General features: G+C 35.3%; 2 long non-coding RNA genes across 4 annotated transcripts in view; one reads left to right on the top strand and one right to left on the bottom strand.

Moving 5' to 3' along the window:
- The window catches only part of LOC120478993 (uncharacterized), a 59973-nt gene extending 46577 nt beyond the window's left edge, over positions 1-13396 (bottom strand). Inside the window, exons 1-4 of one of the 3 annotated variants that reach the window (XR_016146873.1) lie at positions 13124-13396; positions 5543-5629; positions 5382-5443; positions 4685-4743 (exon numbers count right to left, since the gene is read on the bottom strand). This is a non-coding gene — a long non-coding RNA (uncharacterized LOC120478993). Of the gene's footprint in view, positions 1-3759; positions 4744-5381; positions 5444-5542; positions 5630-5802; positions 6901-13123 lie in introns of those variants that run through there. The other 2 variants (XR_016146872.1, XR_016146874.1) reach the window with 2 other exon arrangements.
- On the top strand, positions 8243-10657 carry LOC148973349 (uncharacterized). The gene is made up of 2 exons (XR_016146871.1): positions 8243-8402; positions 9150-10657. It is a non-coding gene; the product is annotated as an uncharacterized LOC148973349 (long non-coding RNA).
- Positions 13397-20576: the final 7180 nt, after the last annotated feature.

Raw genomic sequence — 20576 nt, 5'->3', positions numbered from 1 at the left:
CGATACCGATAACCGATAATTCTTTATATTTGAAAGCCGATAAGCGATATATCGGCCGATAAACTTAAATCCAAATTTTTATCTAATTTTGAGAGCCTGATTACAAAAACAAAAGTCTCACAATTAAATCCATGTCAGTGTTATAGTGTTGTACAGCCGATATGACAGATTTGCGCTGCACATGTTGTACCGAACCGTATTTTCATTTTTTGAATAGATTTCAATCATATTTCAAGAAATTCAAAAACATTAACAGTGCTCAACAAGTGTCTCAGCTGAAGGGAATAATACATCATTTATCGGCTTTAATATATCGGCCACATTTTCTTACCGGGCCGATAACGATAACATTAAAAATGAACATATATCGGCCTATGCTGGCCGATATATCGTGCATCCCTATGTGATACTTCAGTTTGAGAGAATAAAGTCAGATTATTTACAGATGTTTATAGATACACACACATAAGCAGTATAATCACCTGGCTCAAAAAAAAAAAAAAAAGTACAACTCAGCAAGAAAAAGTGAAGCAGAAAAACAATTTGCTTATTATTTTGAATATGTGTTCAAATATATTTTGGAGTCAATATATGTGTGTGTTTACGATCTTGCTTAGAGGACATTTCACAATCAGTAAACATGAGTGATCACATCAGCTGAGAAAGGTCGAGGGGTTAAGTGAAGGCACAGAGTCTAAACATGCCGTGATGAACTGAAACTTGTCAAGGCGATCAAACCACAGAAGGAAGCTGCGATAGGTCACAACCTCAGGGTCAGCTGAGCCACACTGTGTATGACTGAAAAATGTATCAGAAACCCCCACCCTACATGATGTGCTTGTGTGGCTTCCCTCTTACTCTTGGTTCCTTGTCTACAGGGGAAGCGGGAAAGTGCCAGGGTGCAAAGTTTTACGAGCTGGTCTCGACCGAACTCACCACATTCCCACCGTCCTTCAGCCGAGGGACGTGACTCTAGCCATGCCGGAGCTGCAGCCAAACCACAGCTCACTTAAGGTCACACACAAAAACTCACATGCTTTTTTTTTTTCACTCGGTGCATTTATCTGGTATTTTGACCGACGTGTGTTGCGAGTCTCTACTTTCATAATCAGCTTTCTGATGGTTAACAATGACTCAACAAATCGAGTGAATAGCCTAGTTTATCAGACAATAAAAAACAATTAACATGCAGATGGAACCATTTTGCATTAATTGGTCAAATTGTGAAATAACTAATATTACACAATAATGTCATGACATTTAACTTTGTAGGGAGGTGGTGCCAATCTGGCAAATGTGGTCTGGTTCATTGCCACATCTGTCAAACTTCCAAACAATTCAAAGAAACACCATAAAAGTATCATAAAGTAGTCCATAAAAATTGTGAGCTATATTCCAAGTCTTCTGGAGTCAAGTGAGGAACACACATTTAAAGAAACGTGCAATCTAGCGCACTAGTCATTTGAACTACTTAAATTAGGTGTTGGTGTTTTTTGTCCCTTTTTGTACATTGATTCTCAAAAAAAAAAAAAAAACCTATCCTTGCATGGGAAGGAGTAGCGTAGATATTCTTAAAGTTCTCTTTGAAGTAACAGCATATGGTTCTAGAACAGCATGAGGGTGTGTAAATGATCACATAACTTTCAAGAGCAGCATTCTCTCAGGGATCTATCAGAAGGTGGGCATCTGCTGAATCATAAACACTCAAGCATGAATGCTGACCCCAGCTGCATCATTAATGTACCCCCACAGTATGACTCAGATGGTGCTGTTAATAAGCTGTTGGGTCTCAACGACCAAGACTGCTCACTTCTTTCACTGGACCAATCCCACGCTTGGATCTCTCACCTTACTACGCCTGCAGAACTGCGACCCAATGGCTCAGACTCAACTTCCGGAACTGCCAACGTCAGTCCAGCTACTCCAGCCAAAAGAAAATGACAATAATGTTGGAAAAATGAGACCCTCAAATAGCTGGAATCACATTAGTAGGCTATGACCAAGGCCAAGCTATGATTTTCTCAGCCAACTCCAGTCTCCAGATTTATGAGAGTGGACATGAGGAATGTTTGTGGCTGTGCATGCATGATCTACACACAATTAGTGGTGACTAATATAAGCTTGCAAATTATTATACATGTAGATCAATATCAGCTTTGGCGAGGCTAATATCTAAAAGAGATCATCTGGATTTGATCAGTATGAGATTGGCCATGGATTGGACATGCTCCAATGATATGTTGGCATATGCTCCCAGAGTTTTAACAATGAGTTCTTTGAGGTGTGACTGTCAGCCAACAGCAGTTTAGACCATTATTATCTCTGAAATGTAATTCCTATTTAAATTCATATTGCCCCCGTGCTATCCTGTGATTTACATATTAATTTTCTTCAAATGTATTAACAAACATATATCCCACTTGCCTCTGTGATATCCAAGTGTGCAGTTAGCACTCTTCATATCCACTTTTCTCCACAGGTGTAAAAATGATAATAGGTTTAGAAAGCTGTGTTGATGCTGCAGGACAAGTCTGGGCCCATGAGTTGAAGTAAAACTCCACTGTCGAAAACAGTAATTCGAATCACTAAGGAACAAAAAACTAAATAAATTAAACCAGAGAAAAGAAACTCTCTTGCACTCGTTCATGTCTCAAAAGTGACTTCCTCTCCCATTTCCCGCGCTTACAGTGCCATCTTGTGGCGCAGAACGTCATTAGTGTAAAGCTTACACTAAGACCTGCTACGCAACAAAATAAAAACATAATTTGACTAAAAAGACTTTGTGTAAGGGCTAGTTTAGTCAACACTATTAAATACTAGTGAGCCAATAAAAAAGTCAATCCTGCTTGCTTAGTAATAACCTAATGTATTGGAAACACAAACACTTTACAAGGTTCATTAGATAATGTAGGCTATTAAATGAATGAGAAATCCATTTGTTAAAGTATGTTAACCTTTGTTAACGTTAGTTAATAAAAATACAAATGTTAATTGTTAGTTCATGTAAGTTCACAGTGCATTAACTAAAGTTAAGATTTAAATAAAGTAGCCTAGTAGTAGCTAAATGTTGAAATGAACATTAAAAACAAATATTAATAAATGTACGTGCAGTTCATTATTAGTTCATGTTAACTAAATTTAATTAACTAATGTTAACTAACGAACCATTGTAAAGTGTTACCAATGTAATTTAATTTAAAACCAATCAGGTCTGTGCAAATAGCCTCACATCATTATTATATCATTATCTTTCAGTATATGACTGACTTTGGTATCACTGCAGTAATAATAAATCTCATTGACATTAGCCTATAGAAATTGATAAAATGTAAATGACAAAAAACATCACATTTTAGCATCAAATGCTCAGTAATAGAAACGTTCCGTCATTATGTCACGGTTTGTTCTATAGCATAAATTACTCGCAGTCATAGCTATACCTCAGTTATATATTTTGAAGTTTGTGTGTGAGTGTGGTCCGACTCCCAGGGGCGGTCTGGGACCAAAAAGTGGCCCTGGACTTTTTGGCCCAAAGCAGCCCACCACATCCCACATTTTAACCACATAGCCCACCACATCCCACATAACATATTGGCTCATTAATGTGCAGAATAATTTAACACACTCATAGCATAAGCTGCTCTCCAATGGACAACATGCCAAATAAGTTTAACCTTATCTTAAGGATTTTATGGGCAAACAAACTCGTTAATAGCATAAAAATATAACACAATACAAAATAAATGCTATTTACCGGTAAACATATATTTTAAGTAACGCAACATATATTAGGTCATATTTGTAAAACAAAGGGAAACAAACAGAAGAACATTACAGTAAGACATACATTATTATTAATATAAAACTATCTCAAGACAGTAAATCAGCTAGTCTGGGGGTATCATCTTGGTGCAGTGTAAGAAACATCACCTAGCAGTGCTGCACTCAGCTGTACAACTCCTGAATCAAGATTGAAAATATTCATTTTTTTGAAAATATATTCAGCAGAGTTTTATGAGGAGGAGGAGATGGCTTGTGTGTGTGTGTCTACATTTGAATGAGCTTGTGTATGTGTATGAAAAACAGAGTTTGTCTTCGTCAACAACACACGCTTGAATCAGTTTGAATATTTTGAAAGAGAAATATGAAAGGTGAATATGGGTTACTGAATTTTTACTAATGAAAATGTTTGAAATGTTTTGAATTTAAATATTCACAGCTTAAATATTCAACCAAGCTAAATTTCAGCCCATAAGAATGCAAGCCCTATGATACAAGCTGGGTTAATGCAATGCATATTTTTTTCAAGTAGTACAAATCAACAGGCTTTTTGTTTCAAAAACATTTGTCATTATTTTACTTCCATATGTTGGTCCTATCTGCAATGAACATAGCTACAAAATCTCATCAACATCTTAATTTATGTAATTATTAAGTTCAATTTTTAAAACTTAAAATAAGGAACTTGTTTTTGGAAGAAAACAATATTGGATTGTTTTATAGTATATAGAGTAGGAAAAACTTTTCAGCCCCACCTTTTCTTTTCTTCCCCTTTTTCTCCATGGACAATTATTTGTAGCCTAACTATCTGCTCAGAGAAACTCGCTCTCGCTCTCTCTGTAAATTAGATGTAAAAGGGGGCGTGTATCAACTAATAAACAGGGAGGGAGGGCAACACACTCACATGCACACAAAACACACTCCATTGTCCGCCACACCCGTGCAATCGACTCCCTCATCCATCTGCGTAAAAAAAGAGATGTAATATTATGAATTCTGATTTTAAAATATATATATATATTTGTGTACCGGGGGGTATCACAGTGTTTGTATGTGTGTGCCCCCACTTTTCGGGACTAATTTGTAGGCTAGGTAAGATTTACAGACCTACAGGTTACTAGGTTATTTACAACTTTAAAGAAAAAAACAATAGAAGTCTATGGAATGTCATTTTTAATAAAGGTGTATAAAGTTGCTAATAAAAATGGTCTAGGCCTTCAAGACAAGCCAAATTTCAAATGTGTGAAGCGTGAAAACATCCTTTACCAATTCGAACCTACATTTTATACAAAACAGTGGCTTCAAAATTCATTTTTAAGATACGACTGTTATGTGAACAAAATTGTTTTATAGTCCAACATTTTACCAAAAATGTATATGAATTGAAATGATAAGGAAATAGAAAATTTGAAGAGGAACCCAAAAATACCAATTCTCTTCCAGGTTTTAGGACTACAAAGCGGATAGGTTTATTCATGAAAAGTTTTGACAGGTCAGCAATTATCCCATTTTAATGAAACAATAGTCCTAAATCCATTATTTCAGGGGCCTTCAGGGAAGCCTATTGTACAGTAAATAAGCCTATATATCTAAGATCTTACCTGGACATCCAAGTCTTCATATCACTGTCCTTGGTTTTTCCTGGGTTTCTTGACAATCACGGCTGGCGAGAGAGTGTGAGCACTTGTCAACATAACAGCATGGACAATTCATTCCAGACGCTTGTGGGGTTTTTTTTGTTTGTTTTTTTCGAGCACCTAACCTTTCTTGCAACACCCAAACAAGAGTCTTCTAATGCCCCCGGGACACTGCCAATTTATAACCATCCTCGATTGTCCTCGATTGTTTTCTTAAAAAAGAAAAGGAAAAATTGACAGGAATGATTCTTACTTTTGCCATATTAATTGGGTTTCACGATAATTCAAAAAAGTACATTTTAAAAAGTAAAGCTTTTAATTTTAAAAACATTAAAAAACACGCATTAATCCTTAGAATTGCTCAAAAATCAGTTCTTATTCCTACCTGTCAGAACACATTTAGCCTTATTTCATCAACACAACAGCACACAGAGAGAGAGAGATCATTTTTAGATCCCAAATATGGGCCGATTAAAAAAAAAATCTCAGTCTTTCTTCAATCTTTGCTCAGGTTAAACATGGAGATAATACAACGATGTGTAGAGTGTTTGTGATGGAGGAAGGAAAGGGGATGAGTCACTCCAGTGAGTCATTAGTTCTGTGGGGACGGCAGCAGCACAATCAGTTTGTGTGTGTGTGTGTGTGTGTGTGTGTGTGTGTGTGTGTGTGTTAGAGGGGAAGAGAGAAATTTAAGATGCAGGGATGCACAGCTGATCAGGGACCTAAACAGACTTGCTGATTTTAGACACCAAAAAGTGTTTGTGACAAACATTGTGATTTCCATATGTTATATGACATATTCATTTATGATTTGGAACAAGCTATAAGTAAATCAGGATGGTTTCATTAAAACTTTGATTTTAAATCAGGATGAGAAATCCGTGGCAGTGTGGCAATAAAAATACATTCTGGAGAAACTTAAAAGATTTAAAGCTCTCATCCATAATTAAGTCATGACTGTGAATTAGATGATTAGAAGATGCAGATTTAGAGCAACATTAAACATTTGTGGAGTGACAAAAAGTCAACAAGTGGAGGGAAGACAAAGACCCTAACACACACCAGCCCGTGTGGTGGGTGTTTTTTTAAGCCATGCATGGCCACGGCCTTCTTATTTGGAGAATTGACATGCCATAAAATGGCAGACGCAGAATCAAACAAGCACTGGTATATCTTCCCTACCTACGTAAGAAAGCGTTTGTTCCAGAACATTCATGACTCACAAACCTGCTGCTGCATTCCGAGACCTCAGCATACGTAAACCCACGACGCGCCAGCATTTCTAACCAATAGAAATATTGCACATTAACTGACTGACTGACAACTGCTAAATCAGATACAATAATTGTATTAAATTGTACTTTTGTATGTAAATCTTACGCTGTCTATCTATCTATCTGAAGAATGCAAGATCTTGAATTTGAATTATGGATGAGAGCTTTACAGCTTTACACACAATATGTGGTGTCTCATACGAGTAATAGTAGAATATAGTTTGTACAGTATAAAAACCATCTCCCTATAACCCTAAACCACAGGCAACTTTCTATATTTATCACTGTAAAAAAATATTTTCATGATTTGTAATCACAACATTTTTTCTTTTGTCAAATCAACTTAGATCATTTATGTAGTTCAGATAACATAATATTTTGAGTTTCTGATGCTTAAATCAATCTCCTTCATTGTATTAACTCAATTTCTCCATTTCAATTAACTTATAATTTTAAGGCAAATAGGTTACTTAATTTTTTAAGTTAAACCAACAAATTTTTTTTTTACAGTGAAAAAAAAAAAAAATATGTTCCTCATGCAGCCTGACCAAAAGGCCCCACGACATCAAAATGTTCACATTGTACTATCTTTGTGGGGACATTTGGTCCTTTCAATCTAGGTTAAACAAGGAAACGCACAGAAACACAACCTAATTTCTCAAATCTGATATTAAATCTGATCCTCACATCCATTTAAACATGATATGCATCTCTCTCTCTCTCTCTCTCTCTCTATATATATATATATATATACAGTATATATATATATATATATATATATATATATATATATATATATATATATATATACTGTATATATATATATATATATATATATAATATATTATTCCTAAACTCACTGATGAACCTATAGCTACTGTAGGATAATCCATGCATGACGTATGGTACAGTATGACATAAAACATTGAATTTGGTATCTAACAGAAAAGTTTAATGAATATCTATGGCTTGTTGCTTTCAAACAGAGCACTTGTGAATTGTTTACTGGAGCTGTAGTCACAGACACAGCAGATCTGTGTGAATGAATTGAGATGATAAAAGTGGTTTTCATGGTGGAGTAAGTCTCATTTTCCCGGGCCTGTTTCTCTGTGTACCGGCCCCTGGAGAACAGGTTAAGATGAAAGACTGACGCGTTTCCCTGCAGTCTGAGATGTGGCTTTGCATCTGCCTATGTTTTATGCTCCTCAACCCTTTTTTTCTGGATAGAGCACGTCGCCAGTGACGCATTCTGCTTTTTAAAATAAAAAAGATGATTATTATTTATTTATTTTACCAGAGTAGCATTTAGACTGATGTATATAGTGATAAAACATTATCGAGTCAATGTGCTTTAATGCATGCTACCATTTCCCCACTCACTAAATGAGTGAGTCAGTCCGTTTTTGTAGGTAGTGAGTCATTAGACATTTTTTTTTTTTAATAGTTTTTTGGAAAGCGCTGAGTGTTTCATGAGACAAGCCAATAACACCTACACCAGCCCAGGATGACATCCTTTCCAGAATCTCGTTACACAGAAAACATGATGACTGATGAAAAATCTAAGTTTACATTAAGGGCCATAAGTTCCTGGAAGATGTATGTCCCTTCTGGAGGCATGTGTAATGTGTTTTCATATATAAATGGGGACACATGGTTGATTATCTCCTCCAGTTCCTTGCACTCAATGAGAATATCCACTGACTTTCCAATGGTAAGTGCAGCTAAGAGATCTATTTCGTTTTGTTATCAATAGATAAGGCGGCTTCTAATATCAACATTTGATATTAGTTGGTTCTGCAAACTTCTGAACTTTAGAAATCTCAAAAAGTTTAGGTGCTTATGATTTCCTTAAATATACTAAATGTTTCAATAGTACAGGATGTAAACAATATGCATTAAAAGATTTTAGATGTAAAAAATCACTTAACCTTTTCTGTAATAAATCTGATTTTACGACTTTATCGCTATAAAGTGTCATATAAAGCCTAATTTCGAATTTCAGCTCAAATAATTCACAAGTTTTAACAGAAAAATGAATGCGAGTACTTTTATACTTACAAGCTTCACATTTATGCTTTTAATTCTGTCAAACTGTCTCCATTTACTTTCACTGTAAGTGCTTTCAATCACCTCGAATTTTCAAAGAAAATTTTTTCTTAAGGTAATCAATATTTTGCCATCGAACCATCGGATTATTCCTTTAAAGGACACTAAAAGCAAAGTACAGAACAGATTACAGCTATCGACTCATTGTGTCCACATACTACATACAATTATCCATTATTTGTGACTATGAAAACTGATTTTTGCTTTGAAGAACATGATTATTTAGCAGGTTTCAAATCAAATCAAATAGTGTCAGTGTGTAATTTTTAGTCTTGTAAGTTTAACAAAGCATCACCATTGAACAATATCAAATGATTCAACAGTTGTCACGCATGTTGTCAACACATTTCAGATAGAGGGGATGTTCTGCACGAGAAGGCAGATTGCACCATATCTGTCAGAGGAATGCCTCGGTGCGGCTCGGCGTATGCCACGGCTGAGCAGAAGTGAAAGAGGGGGAACGACGGAGCGTGAGAGGAAGAGACGGAGAGAGAATACTGATGACTGACTGTTAGGGGAGGCTGAGGCACAACTCTGCAGGTGGAAGCTGAACCCCGGAGCCTCTCTGACAGATGCTGTTGCTGCGTGGAGGGGAACCGGGCAAGCCTGCGCGGGGTGCTTTTGGAGATAGCAAGCCACAAAAGACATAAAGAGAGAGGGTACAGAAACCAAGGCAAAGGAACATGCTGTTTAAGTAGGGCAGAGACTGGGGCAGAGTGAGGGAGATCAGGAGGGATGGAGGTAAGGCTCAGAGGAGCGCTCGATGACGTACTACTATTTCATATTTAATTCACAAGACTAATTATGCCCCACTTGTGATGCTGGGAATCAATGGCTGCCTTTGGATCAGCGTGACCACGATTGCTTCAGAGTGCACATCTTTTATTAATGACTCTCTCATAAGTTTGCACAGCTCATGCTGCGTTTCTGCCTTGTTTTCCAACACGATCAGTTCGCAGCTACGGGAGACTGATCTTTGAAGAAAGAGAATGAGGACTAAAGATCGCTGGGTTTCTCAAGCAAACTAGAATGACAGAAACTATATAAGTAGTGTCCTCTTTGACATTGAAATAGGAATTTATAAGAATTTAAATAAGAAGTTATTGTAAATTCTAGCCGATTATAACCATTCTAAACAAGTTAACCTTAAAACAGGCTATACTGAAAAAGTAATATATAATAGGTCAATAAAAGTATAGTTCTATTGTTTTGTATCAGCTGACAGAGAATCAAGCTGATGTTGAATCTAACTTTGTATCTATATATACCTGAATGTGAACTTTAAAGGACGCCTAATGTCAGGATCAGGTGGAGTAATCAGCGCAAATCACAGGTGATTCATCAGGGACACGTGCAGAATGTGAACGGAAAACTCCGGTCTAAGGTACATGGAGACAAATGAGAGCGAATAAATCCAAGTGTCATGGAAGAGGTGAATGAGGTGGTTGTATGTGTGGGCGATCATGTTTAGCAGAGAGTGGGATCAGGAGAGTGTGGGTGGAAGTGACAAGAGAGGAGAGAAAGTGACAGGGGAAGTACGAGGGATTGGCAATGCCAGCGAGAGCTGAAAGCCAATCGGTGTGAGGTGAATCATAGTGAGCAAAACTACACGACGACAAGCTGCATGTTGGACAAACAAGCACATGCCAGTCCCAACTCCTATCATAGAGACATAAATGTTTACAGATGAATGAGAAGGATTACTCAGTTTTACTTCTTGTTGCTGCTATAGGACAACTCAATGACAAAGCTGAATGTCCAGGATGATAGAAATTGAGAAATCAGAAGAAAAAAAAAAAATTGGCTTATAATGCATTTGGTTTCAAAAGCTCCTAATTGGTAAAAACCCATCGGTGACATGTGTGTGTGCACTGTAAAAATTAACTAAACTAAATTAAAACAAAAATTGATCACCATAATGGTGACTTAAAATTATGGTTTTCTCCTTCAGTGATTCTGCTTGTTAAAATCAGGTGTCTTTAATATTGGCACTATAAAATACAGATTTCTTCATTCATCTTTGACATCAATCTATTATTCAGATATTTTTGGTGTAAATTTTACTCATTTTAAATGGTTAACTAATAAGGAATTAATTTGATTAATTATTACTCAGTTCTAATTTGTTAAATTGAATTAATAATATTGCTTGTAATCTGTTGTCACAATTTTATTTATTCGATATAGCGTATTCATTTTTACTGTGTGTGTGTGTGTGTGTGTGTGTGTGTGTGACAAGTACAGTATGCCAAGTGTGTAACCATGAAATAAAATGTATTAAAATACTTTCCTGAATATACTGTGTTGTTATATCTAAAAGGGTTCTCTAAGTTTTACTTGGCACATGAGGAGAAAATGGTTTCCAACAGGTTGTACCACACTGACTTTCATTTGGTGGACAAAAGTTCTTAATTTTTTTTTTCTCCTTTTTAAAAAAAGCTTAAAATGTCATATTCCAGAACTGATTCACTGTCATTGTTGTTTTTTTAAGAAATAAATTCAACACTTTTTTTCAATTAACTTACAGTTACACGGTTATTTTAAGACCTGCACAATATATTAAAAATAATTTTAATTTAAGAATATGAATGAATATATTTTCAACATGAAGTGTTAAACTATATAGATACTCGGCCGAACCACCTCCTGCATCAGATAACTGCTCAGAAATTGAACTTATTAAAGAAATAGTTCACACAACATTTGAAAAATTATCTATTTTCATCCTAATGTCATTCTGAACCTACTTTCTTCAGTGGAATATATAGGGTATAAGACGACATTTTGAGAAATGCCTTTTTTTTGTTGTTGTTGTTGTCTATACATTGGAAGACAATGGTCACCTAAATGGTTTAGTTACCAATATTCTTCAAAATATATTCTTGTATTTCAAAGAAGAAAGTAATTCATAAAGATTTGGATCCAGATATATATTTTTTGTTGTCTAAAACAATTCTAGATGCCCTAATCCCATACGGTTAGCGTTGAGAATAATATAAATAAAAAGAATATTCCCCGTACAATCTGTGGACTCGAGTCGTGAAGGTCTTTACGCATTTTCTGCGTGACCCTCTCTATCCAGCGCGCGCATCCCGTTGACGGCATGTCATCGGTGACGTCATACAGCACGTCCGAGGCGCGATGCTGCTGATGTTTTTCAATGAATGAGATCCCCCTCCCATCCGCATTACTATCACTACAGGCTGTCTATAAATTGCGAACGATGGGAGAACCCGTTAAATTTCACAAGTGTGATCGACGGCAAAAGAGTGAGTGGATACATGCAGCGGAACACATTACGCATGCCATTCAGCATCGTTTCTCATCAGCAGAGGTAACCAACAATGCTCTGAAGTTGGCAGTTACTTTGGTGATGCCAGCTGAGAAGTTTCTTGAATTTAATTTGGACTGATTTATTGCAAGGTAAGTGAATTTATGGTAATAAATGCTGAACAAAATAGGGATACAATTAAACAAAACGTTAAAATTATTATTACCCCCTTTTAAAATCAACTAAATTCAGATATAGTAGAAAATGGAATACATTTTGTGATTTGTGGTGTCAATAGCCTTGTGAGCGACTTAAAGTTACTGCAGTGTGACTCACTTTTGCGCACATGTGCAGTGACATATCAGACACCAGGGTGTCTCTTGGAAAGTCAAAGATGTGATCAACCTTATCATTTTATTTGCAAAATTACAAATACATGCATTTTCATTCTTTAAAAAATGGGTTAGAACTCTCTACGGCCCTTACAACACAATTCAAAATTAAAAGACTTGCAATTTGTTTCATATGTTTTATTACCCCACTAGCAGATATAATTTGTTACATTCAAGCTGGATTTGTTAAATGTAACACAATTGAGTCGCTATAGCCTATGCAAAAAGGTTGAGAGCTTTGTATGCTGTGCTAAAAATTAATGTGGCAGCTATGTTTAATAAATGTCACATTTATAGTAGCCTATAGAAGCATCTCTCAAGCTTATATTTGTCGGAGTTTGTCCGGTGTACAGACGGACCTATTTTGATTAATAGCTTAGACGTTAAATAAGCGCAAGTGATCGGCGAAGCGCTTATTAATACGAAATGCACTCAAATGAAGCGCTTAAACCTAACGGGTTCATATTATGCATATGCATGTGTCCAGCTGTTCTGTTTCGCTGTCCGCGAGATTGCTATCTATTCATGTTATCTAACACTTGTCACATGGCATTTCCGATTCACACAGGGGAAAAAGACGAGCCTACAAAGTCGCTCTATGCCCCCCCCCCCCCCTCTCTCTCTCTCTCTTCTTAATTTTGAAGTAACAATATCGTGACGTACTTTCAGATGAAGTCAATCCTGCGTCATTCCTCCGCACACGCCGACGATTTCCAACAGCTCGTCGGGATCATTTAAAGGGACAGCGCGCGTGTGGCGCATGCGCAGCCGTCGACATTGAGCCCCACGAGGGTTCGCAATGCGGGAGGTGGGGGGTTTTCTGAGGGGGTGGAAACAACGTGAAGTACATCCAAAACTCTCTACACGAGTTTTGCAGAATAATTCGGCATGTAATTCACACTATCGTCGTTATATTCTCATTGACATAATCGAGGATTATCCCTCTTATTCTAGAAGAAACAGAAGATTGTGTGAGGGAAAGGTTAAGATTAAATCTTCGGATGGGTTTTAGTAGGCTTTGCCTTCAGATAATAAAATAAACATGTGAGGGAATATTACCATTTAGACTGTTTCTTCTAAGATATCTCCCTCTGCTCATCCACCACAATTATGACTATTACATGTAGGCTAGCAACTTAACGGGATAGTTGACTCAAAAACTTAAAAAAAAAAAAAAAAAAAAACATGAAAACTGTCATTAGCCTACTCATCCTCAAGTTGTTCTAAACCTGTATGAGTTTTTCTTCCGTTGAACACAAAAGATGGTATTTTAAAGAACTTTGATAACCAAACAGTTGATGGTGGCTATTGACTTATAGCTTACAGTAGGAAAAACATAGCCTACTTTAAATGAACCATTCCTTTTAAACATAAATCATAACTGAATTATTTGTTTTCGATACATTTAATTATTTAGAAGTTGTAATAACCAATCAATCTAAAAAAATATATCATTGTCAGCACCATGGAGAGCGCACACAAGGTTTCAAGCAGAAAACCAACCAAAACTTAAAGCTGCAGTGTGTAGCTTTTTTTTGGGTTAAAAATGATCCAAAATACATATTTGAGAAAATACATAACCAGCCAGTGTTCAAAACTATCTGCTTGCCACAGCTCGATTTAAAGTGGTAAGCTTGTAATAATGTTTTTAACTCCAATGGTGATATAATTAAACTTATCAATTTGATGGCGGATCCAGAAAGGTTCAAACGACAATCACCAGTGACAAGTTAGTTAAGATGGGTGAATATATGGGTTGTAAAATGCAAAAAGACTTCAGAGTGGCAAACTTAGATAAAAAAAGAGACTGCAATTGGACCTAGGCGAAAACAAGGATACATATCGGAAGGACATTACGTAGTCAAGTAATGCTGACGTTGTTGAGAACAAAGTATAATTTGCACGGCTTTGCGTGATATGATGAAAAGTGATTGTTAGATTTAATCAGCGCGAGTTTCTGGTGAAAATTATTACGTTAGTCATACTTCCAAAACAAATAATCTGTGATTCTTAATGCCAGTATCCACACCGGCACGGTGATTGACAGCTGCACACTCTCCTCAAACATTGTGTTCATCCACGCTGTGCCGTGTCGAGAGGGTATTGAAGTACAACTCACGTAAAGTTGATAATTCCGCGAATGGGGGCAATTGCAGATTTCGAACAGAGATGGCGACAAAGAGGAAAACCGCCAAACAGCTTTAAAGGGATAGTTCACCCAAAACATAACCATTACACTTATGTAAAGAAACATTTTTTTATTTTTTATTTTTTTTTACATAGAAAGTAAGTTAATGGAGACTGACTTAACATTTAAGGGTATTCTACCAAACATATCCTTTTGTTTTATCCTTCAAATCAATTGAGTTTACCAACAAAAATACAAATTACTGGGTCACTATTCCTTTAAAAACAGATTTAGTCAGCATATCTAAAAGGTCCGTTATTTTGAATGTGTTTTGCAAGTTTGTGTAACTGAAACAACTGAAAATATTGCAAAAATTGAAACTGCAAAAACTGAAAATTGCAAGCACTGAAATAAACAGAAGCAGCACATCAGCAGCAGGAACAGATATACTGCATAATCACTGCAGGGTCACAACAAGTGAAACTTTAGTTTATCCTCACCGCTATAGGGGCATCAGTTTTTGAGTTCACTCACTACACATAACATCAACAGCATGGACGTCAGAGCATGTTACTGAATTAGGCTTGCATAACCCCCCTTCCATCACAACCACCAGCAGCTAATATCCTGGAGTGAGTCAGTCCGATAATCTCCGCCGCAATCAATACAGAGATGTGGAAGCGGGCCATGCCGTTATGGACTCTTGATGGTGTCCTTCTAGGCCAGGAAAACTGCTTTCCTATTTATAGCAGGCATCTGAGATGCTTGCTTATTGTTTACTTTAGACAGATTTCTAGATGGTATAAATGAGCAAAATAAGGTCTTTTTGTGTATCAAAATACTATTATTTACAGCATTTTACATTTAAAGTGGACTTAAATGCTTCTTAAAATGTAAAGTAATGGCATTTTTTTAAACATTAATATTCTAAAAAATGTTTTTTCCCTAAGGCTAAGAAAAACAAAATGCGTAACAGTAAATGCACTTGAAAAAGTGGGAAAGCATCTAAGGTCAGTGCATCAATACCTTGGCTCTAGACTGCTTACTGCTAAATGTGCCTGAAAGTACAGTAACAGTCTACAGTCATGGCTACTGACGTCTGGCAACCATCCACAGAGAATTCAACCACTGACGGAATCTTATCAAGTCCACGTGGGCCTGGTTAGTGCAGCTTTAAGAAACGGCGAGCAGGAATCTGTGTCATCTGCCCTGGAAACCCCTGTGCTGAATATGTGGGCCGTGTTGTAGCTGACCAGCCAATCAGGTTAGCTTGCCTAGTTTCCATTGAAAACCCTTCTCTTGCTGTCTCCATGGCAACCGTGGCATTAGATTGTTACTGTAGCAACAACACTTCTGGTAACAGTCTACAGCCATGGTCGCTAGGGGGCAGAAACCTCTGCATCTGATACATCATCCTCTCTAAATCTGGTACCCACAATTTGGTTCAGACATGATAGATGTTATTTATTTATTTATTTTTTCGTATTTAGTACATTGTTTTGCCTCTTTTGCTGAACTTGGACACTTGCATTCACATAAAAGTGTACTGAAACTTTTATATACGTACTTCTGCGTACATATGAAAACAGTGCCCTATTATTTGACCACACTACCACATAATCTAATTGGATTACATTTAGATTACTAATCTAATTGGGTTACCAATCTAATTGGGTTACGTGGTTACATTGTACTTAGTTAAATACTTACTATAGAGTTACGGTTAGGGTTTGGTTTAGGGTTAGTTGTAATTATGCATAATTTACTGTTATTACTATAGTAATGTAGTAACATGTAACTATATCACCTTAAAATAAAGTGATACCCCTTAAAATTCATTACGCAATAAGTTTAATGTTCATGCATGAAAAAAAAAAAAAAACTTTTGTGGAAATAGTGCACTGATAGTAATAGGACATTTTTTATACACTTTGCCCTAAATTTAATCTTGCATAAAAAGTTCATAATTTGTAATCACAACATTTTTTCTTTTGTTAAATCAACTTAAATGATTTATGTGGTTCAGATAACATACTATTTTGAGTTTATGATGATTAAATCAATCTCCTTCATTGTATAATTAATTTTTTTTTCCATTTCAATGAACTTAAAATTTTAAAGCAACCAGGTTACTTAATTTTTTAAGTTAAACCATATATATATATATATATATATATATATATATTACAGTGATGTGAGAATTGGGGCAGTCCGAGTCATCAGTTTATCTTCTACCTGTATAAAAGTGGTATATTGTGCTGCAAAAATCAGATAAAGATTTAGCACTTTATTTTACAGTCCTGTTCCGCATGTACATGTACTTATTAGTTACAATAACTGGGTAATAACCAGTAGGTACTAACCCTGAACCTACCCATAACCATTGTGCTTACCTTCTATTAACCATTACTTTTTTTATGTAAGTACACAACTCTGTAACACTTTTTTCATGATTTGTTATCACAAAATTGAAAATTCATTTGAACTATATAATTTGTCAAATCAACTTGATGTATGTGGTTCAGATAACAATATTTTAAGTTTCTGTTGATTAAACCAATCTTCACTGTTTTATAACTATGTGCAAGTACACGCAAGTGCACATTTTAAAATTCAACTGCAACCGAGATTTTAGATGCTTTTCATTTTAATTTGCCATTGTTACAGGGCAATTACACAATTCAAATATATTAATTAAAACTGTACTTTGGACAAAGCAATTTTGTCAGAAAGTTTGGTTACAGTAAAATGTATGTTAACACAAATGCCTTAACTTAAGATTTGGTCTCCATATTTTTTATGTTCATTACTGGAAATCATATAGCTCACAGTATCACTATTTATTAGTGTATCATAATAAAATGCTATTTGTTTGTCAGCTGTTAAATGTAAAAGTGCAAGTGTAAAATGTGTCTGAATTTTAAGAATGTTTCTGAATTAAATGGCCAAAATTCTAATCAAATCTGATTGGTACTACTTTGTTAGTTAAAGGTGTATTTTACCTTTCATGACACGAATCATATTTATACTATAAGGGCCACCATCTTGCATCAAACACACTTGAACAATCTAATCAAAGTATTTAATGCAGATATATTTAAGGTTGCTATCTCTGTGATGTTGTTAACAGAACTAACTGTCTGCTGAAAGAGCTCAAATCAGACCAGTTATCAGACAAAATAATAATAATTACATCCTGTATACAATATTGGGACATTAATATTGCCCATAATCACATCTAGACAATTTACAATTGTTGTTTTCATTTGAACTATATAATTTTTGTAACACAATGTGATGTAATATATTACATGGTTCTGTAAAACATGTATATAAAACTTAAATAAAGTATCTTCATTTCATTCAATGCCAATCTTTTCTGTTATAGCCCAATTAAGTGATCAATTAGTACAGATAAGTGCACGATATGTAAGTATTAATGATGAGAAACAAATGTCAACATGATGCTGCAGAAAACACACACACTCAATCGACGCACATTTTTTTCTAACCCAACTTCTAAGCATAACGCGCACAGAAACATTGTCATTTTTTTTTTAACCAAACACTGTTTAAGCCTCTTGGTTTAAGGAAACATGAAGAAACATCTTTACATTATGATACCAATGCCATTATACACAACCGTTTCCTCGTAAGTGCCCACGGATTTGATATGTATTCTCTATGTACCTCAATGGGCTTTATGCCCAGCTGCACTACTTCCTGAACTTCAGCCAGCTCCTTGTTTCCTGTCTGCAATTATTGGCCAAATTGATTAATCCAGGTGTGCCTGACCTCAGTTGTCATGGCAACAATAATCAGACACACCTGAATTAATCAATTTGGCCAATAATTGCAGACAGGAAACAAGAAGCTGGCTGAAGTTCAGGAAGTAGTGCAGCTGGGCATAAAGCCAATTAAGTCAATCATCAGACAGTTAATGTGTCTGTGAATCTGTATAAGGGAAGTCATATAGTCTCCCTCATCCAAATATTTCATTAGTTTTACTTAAATTTGACCAATTTAAGTAAAATGTATTTTACTTAATTGAAATTAAAAATTGTTTGAGATTACTATAATTATTAACGATATGCCTATTGGTCCATGCCAACCGACTAACTGATTGGCTGTCAATGTTTTTACTGTTCGTCAGCTGAAAAAAAAAAAAAAAAAAATCCATGATGTTGTTTCTGTGCCGTTGTCTTTATAGTTGCTTTGTGGTCTCCATTATTTTTTACATTTTGAACTATATCTTCCACCCTCAGAGAAACATTTCATTTAAGTAGAATGAACTTGATTAGATGTGGTTGTATTCACACTTTCGACTCCGGTGAGTTGATATAACTCAAATGTATGTAAATCAGTCATCAACTTTCACATGTAATGACAATCAAATCATTATATAAAACATACAAATTGCCTTTGTCTTGCAGGTTTTCTACTCAAGTGAGTTAAAACAAGGACATAATTCTGTCTGTATGACATTAGCTTGATCAGACACAGCCATCTTCACACATCAATGGTTACATTTTCAAAGTATGTCTGACAGAAAACAGCCAAATCACAATGTCTTTCCAAACAGGGGCCGCTCTTAATGGACTGTCCTTTAAAACCAGAGCTTTAAGAAGAACTGTTTTTGGAAATGTGCATGATTCATCTCCAAACCACTATGGTAACAGCCGTTAATAAAATAAAGTAAGATGCCATAGAGGAAAGAAAAAGCTACCAGTGGTCAAATTAATTTGTAGTAGTGTATATTAGATTTTTGTTGAGGTGTTTTTGGCTGTATCATACAGGACAGACTGACCTCCCACACATAATTACTCATCTCCTTTTAACACTTGATATTTCTCCTCACTTTCACAGACAATCTCTCTCTTTTCTGTAAATCTCCAACTCCCCTCTGGTTTCAGCTCTGCATGGCTCACTTTAGCACTGACAATGTCTCTGATATTAGTGGTTAGTCTTCACCCGAGATCACAAAATCCAATCTCACATTTCATTTCCACACTCTTAAATGGACTGTGCCATTTTGGTTGCTTTTTTTGGTCCTCTTACTATATTGGGTATGTATATATATATTCTCTATAAGCACTGAAAAAAAAAAATAAGGTGGGTATATCAGGTATTACAGCATCATATAATTTGTAGTTTATTATAAGCCTATCATTAACTGATATACTGTAAGCCTATTTGTAATACATCACATTTTACTGAATATTGGCAAATAAACATGTATTCAGTTTTACTCACACGTAGAACAAATGGACCAGGGTGATGTACAACATACTTATTGGATCAAAAGATGACCAAATGACACTCAGGGTTGTCCTTTATACACACACACACACACATAAAATATATATATATATATATATATATATATATATATATATATATATATATATATTATGGCTGGGCAATGATTAATTGCCATTAATCACATCCAAAATAAAAGTTTGTGTTTACATAATATATATGTGTGAAAATTTAAATTAAATATATACATGCATGTGTGTGAAAAATTCACACACATGCATGTATATATTGAAGGAAAATGTGTTGTTAATATACAAAATCTTGATATATATATTTATTATAAATATATATATACAGTATATGCATGCAAATATTTCTTTAATATATACATGCATGTGTGTGTATTTATATATACAAAATAATTATACACACTACACACACATATATTATGTAAACAAAATTTTTTATTTTGGATATGATTAATCGCAATATATATATATATATATATATATATATATATATACACACATACACACACACACACACACACACACACACACACACACACACACACACACACACACACACACACACACAGGCCTATATTTTGCAACGGGGTTGAATAATTTTAATTACAATTGAAACTATATACAGGTATTTTGTTTTTATATACTTTTATTTTACATTTAAAGACACTAAGGTAATAATAAAGATACTATTACAGTTTAT

Source organism: Pimephales promelas, chromosome 16 (assembly GCF_988280905.1).
Source record: "Pimephales promelas chromosome 16, fPimPro1.hap1.1, whole genome shotgun sequence".
Classification (NCBI taxonomy): domain Eukaryota; kingdom Metazoa; phylum Chordata; class Actinopteri; order Cypriniformes; family Leuciscidae; genus Pimephales; species Pimephales promelas.
This window is presented reverse-complemented; position numbering and strand designations above follow the sequence as displayed.